This window comes from Austrofundulus limnaeus, unplaced genomic scaffold (genome assembly GCF_001266775.1).
Source record: "Austrofundulus limnaeus strain Quisiro unplaced genomic scaffold, Austrofundulus_limnaeus-1.0 Scaffold5, whole genome shotgun sequence".
Lineage (NCBI taxonomy): Eukaryota > Metazoa > Chordata > Actinopteri > Cyprinodontiformes > Rivulidae > Austrofundulus > Austrofundulus limnaeus.
Genome location: NW_013952407.1, coordinates 1,297,980 through 1,302,606, shown reverse-complemented (window position 1 = coordinate 1,302,606; position 4,627 = coordinate 1,297,980). Strand labels below are relative to the sequence as shown.

At 36.7% G+C, this 4,627-nt stretch overlaps 1 protein-coding gene across 1 annotated transcript in view; it reads right to left on the bottom strand.

The window, feature by feature from the left end:
• Positions 1-4,627, bottom strand: part of plekha7b (pleckstrin homology domain containing, family A member 7b) — an 80,562-nt gene that overhangs the window by 52,564 nt on the left and 23,371 nt on the right. The gene's annotated exons all lie outside the window — the stretch shown is intronic.

The following is a 4,627-nucleotide window of genomic DNA, read 5'->3' as shown; positions in this document are numbered from 1 at the left end:
CCCACACACACACACACACACGCTCTGTTGCACAGGTCTTCCTCTCTGTATTCTGTATTTTTGTATGTTATACATTTGTTTGTTGCAACTTAGATAGTYCTGAAATGCGATTGCCTTCTGGGACTTATAAAGCAAATGCAAGTATATTACACAGCTATTACTTTTTTACAGTTTATCTTATTACTTTGTGCAGATTAGTCAAACTTAAACCAGCTAGACAGTCATCCACTGATTAGTACTATGAAACTACAAACCCAGAGATAAATAAAGTATGTTATGATGTCATATTATACTGCCTTTTATGTTGCCTTAGACTACACTGCCTATGATGTCTTCCTATTATGTTATGATGTCTTAGATTATCCTGCCTTTTTACCTATTTAGATTTATACTTCCTACTTTGGTTATACTGCCTGCTTTTTTCTCTTTTATTTGTTTGTATAATTTCTTAAGCCATGTAAAGCACTTTGTATAACCTTGCTGCTGAAAAGTGCATATAAATAAAATTTACCTTACCTAAAATGCACCAGGAATAAAAATAAATWAACAAAATAAATTGAGGAGTGTGGCTAAAATTGTCTAAATCCTAGGTGCTGAGTTTCAGTATTAGAAAAGGCACAGCAAGACAGAGTGCAGCTCCTCTCTGCATCACCATGTACCAAAGGGTGGGGGATGAAAATGCATGGGGTACAAAGACTCATGAGCTGACATTTCGACAAACAGCAGAGGGAAAAATAAAATTCTGCACAGACAAAACAAAACTGCATCAACTAAAAGCAATCTATGCATTCACATTTGTGATACTTTCACACCATGACTCACACAGAAACTTCATCCAAGCCAACAACTTACAATATACTGAGCTGTTTGGCACACGCAGCCCTGCACCAGCACCCCCACTTAATTAAGAATCCGGATTCTTTCAGGCTTTTGTTTTACACGCATTATTTCTGAACTATTTGTCATGGAATTTGCAACATCTCCAGTTGATGTGTGAGCACTGCAGCACAGTAGGCCTATTTATTTGCAGAGTTAGTTGCTATTAAAACTGGTGAGAACAGCGTTGCACCGGGAAAGACTCCGGCTGAACGGACTGCTTTCCTAATRGGAGAAACAGTTTAATTGCCTGAAATTAGCGTCACAAATACTTTATTGAATAAAAATATCTGAATATTTTGATATATTTTCATTTCAAAAGTAGGCCCTCTGCTGCTCCACTAACATGTCACAGTGCGTAAGTGAACAAACAACCAGGTCAAACTGAGTTTCTGTTTCAAGCCAGATAAAAAAGAATGACTGGCATCTCTTCTTGCACAATATATCTTCAAGAAAGAACCTTTCTGTGTCTCACATCAGTCCTAGATAAGAGGAAAAATGCTTTCATATAAGTTAAAACACAGTTTGACTCTATGCAGAAAAATGAGAGTTTAAAAATTTAACTGGTAAATTTAGAGTCTGTTTTGCCTTTAATAGAAATCAACCTGAGAACAGAATATCAGCCTGGTCTTGATTTCTACTTTTTCACAGCAACATGTAAAATCTCTATGACCACAAGAGAGTGTTGAGTCTATTAATGTTGTAAAAGCACAATTAAACKCTGGCTGAAATGTCATGCCAATGTATTTTTGCAAAACATGAATCTAAAGGTAATCCATATTAGACACAAGCAATTAGTTCTGGCAGCAGGACAGGAGAGGCAAAGCTCTGCAGGCTTTTATACAGATAGAAACAKCCAGAAACTGACTGAACTCCACAAAAACACATCTGTTGTGACTCAGATATTCACATGTGCTCTCTACRTCGTTCAAGACTACTGACATTTAGAAAAACAGTCTCCTCGATATTTTTTTCTGCTTTTTTCTATTAACTCCTCTTGTTCTACGACACAGTGCAGACCGTCTCACCTGCTGTGAGATTGAGATTCATGATGAATGAGCTTCTGGACTCGCTGTGAAGCTGCAGGTCACAGAAATCCTCCTGGAATTYAAGCGGCAGGTGAAGAGTGCAGAGAGAGTGTGTCCTGTAGCAGCTGTTATCCACGCAGAGCAAAGGAAAGTGGAGCCAGCAGGATGTGGGCTGAAGAGGGAGCTCTTCATCTCCTGTTTCTGGCGTTCCCGCGAGCTGATGAAGAGACCCTGCCATCAGGGGAACGCCTTGTTGGTTTATCAGATCCTGCCCATTTCCTTCCCTTCCTCCCCCTATCTCTCACTAAATATTAGATTTTCAGATGAAGCAATGGTGTGCAGCTGCTTCTGAAGAGTCGTGGTTTAAAAATGAAAGGAGAAAGGAAGTTAAATTATTTGTGTGCCCAATAACTGGAATCTCTACCAGCAACTTTCATCAGTCATCTAGCAGGTACTGATTCTAGATCAAAATTAAAAATATATATATTGATTACTCTTACACAGATAAAATTGTTCACTTCATATATTTTCCAACTTTTAGTACAGACAAAATCTGAAAAGCATCAAGGTTCTCTGAGGTCACTTTCATGTACCGTAAAGGCAACAGAAACTGTGCATTCTGAGAAAATGCAGTGTTTCAGCTTAGCGCTGAAAAAGATTTTAGCTAAAAAAAGCTAAAAGTAGCTGAAATAGCTGAAACAGAAAGAGCACATCAGGCTGAATTAAGCAGCAGTAAGAAGCTGAAGTTGTCACAAAAAGATGAATTTAGCTGACAAAAGCTCAAACTAGCTAAAAACACTGAAAACAGCTGAAATTAGCAGAAAGCAGCTGAAAGAATCAAACTATTTAAATTAGAAGAAAAGCAGTTGTATGTTGAATTTATGTTGACTTGTTTTAAAAACGTTTATATTAGAAGAAAAGCAAAAAAGATCAATGGCTAAAAATGGCTGAAAAAATGTAATCAGCTAAAATTAGTAGAAAAGTTTCATAAAAAAAAGCAGAACTAGAACAAACGGGAAAAGGCATAGTAAAAATGTGAAAAATCGCTGAAAGAAGCAGAATTTCAACTGAAATATCAGAAAAAATGTAATCAGCAAAAAAATAGCTAAAATTAGTAGAAAAGTTTCATAAAAAAAAGCAGAACTAGAACAAACGGGAAAAGGCATAGTAAAAATGTCTGAACATTTTAAACGGTTTTATTTTGTAAAGAACAGCTTCATTCATTTTTAATTAGAAAAACATTGCAGAGAAGGCTGAATAGCTCAAAAGGTAGAAACTGTCAAAAGTGCCAAAAATCATAMCTGAATTGTCCTGAAAGGATTTTTGATATATAAATTGTCGAAATAGCAGAATGAGATCCTTGCCAAAAAAAGTACAGAAGAAAAAATGGTGTCAATAGTGTAAATGCTTTAACAGTGTTCATGGAAATCCTGTAGAATGAACACCAAGGTGACGGTAACATCGTGCAGGCACAACTGGTTATCACTGAACTTATAGCAGCTGGGAGTTGAAGAAAACTTGTTTGCAATTTGACAACCATGTAGCCGTTTAATTAATTTAGGAAGCCGATTTAATTTCCTTGAGAAATTCAATCAGCTGTAATAAAAACATCAATATTATCAGRATATTGACACAAATGAAATGAACCAGCAGAACTTTAAAAACTAAGATTAAATGAAAGCAAAAAGCCACAACTACCTGCACAGAATAGGGAAATGAGGTGCTCCAAACTGTTGCTGAATCATGTCAGTTTGGGATAACCAACCCAGGCAATATGAATATTTTACAGTGTGCAAAAGGATTTTGCATCATAAGAAACAGATATATTCTATCAAAAAGTATACCTGCAGCATCCCAAGCACAGTATCCAGAGAAAATGAGCTATTAAGATAAGAATTTAGCAACAGGATTATGTGTTTACCCTTCATGGTTTCATAAAGGAGCACTGCAGCAGCCRGGTTCACTCGGATTACTATAACATCTGCAGAAAACTATTTTGCCAATCTTTCCATTAAATTAATACCAAGTAATTCATAATGGAAACATGGAACCTTCACCACRATCATTACCTTCAGTGTTAAAAGCTGCAGCAGACCCACACTATGCAGACAGAATGGCACACTTTTGCAACCTCACTGAAGGACAGGGGTTTAAAATAGAACAAACAAGCCTGTAGTCAATCAGCCTGCTACTCAAGCAGCACCGGTACAGAGCCTCAAACAAGCCCAACGCAGGTGCACAGACTCACCAGCGTCTAATCCTCCAACAGACAAAGGCTTTGGCAAAAATCGAAAGAAATGCCCTCTRGTTAACATTCAACACACTCCATTTTGACTCAGCACATTTCACTGCAGTCAAAATTACCCTTTCAGGAATGATGCTGCACACAGTGTACTAAGTAAAGAAACAATAAGTTTCATAGTGTYTGTAAACCTGATCTAAAGCACTAATAAAGAATTAGGATGCACAGAAACACTGCATCCAAAGAACACAAGTGTTCTTTGTGGAGAACAGAACAGTAAGAATCTGAAAACCTGTGCAACTCTTGACAGAATTTAAATTGATGCTGCTCTTCAATGTTTATTCAGTTTTGATAAAGAAATAATTTTCTACAATAAAAACTATTATAGAACTACTCCTTTTAAAAGGGGCAATATTATGTGTTTCTCAGGCACATATTTAAATACTATACCATAATAAAGTATCTATGCCAACTTTAGATG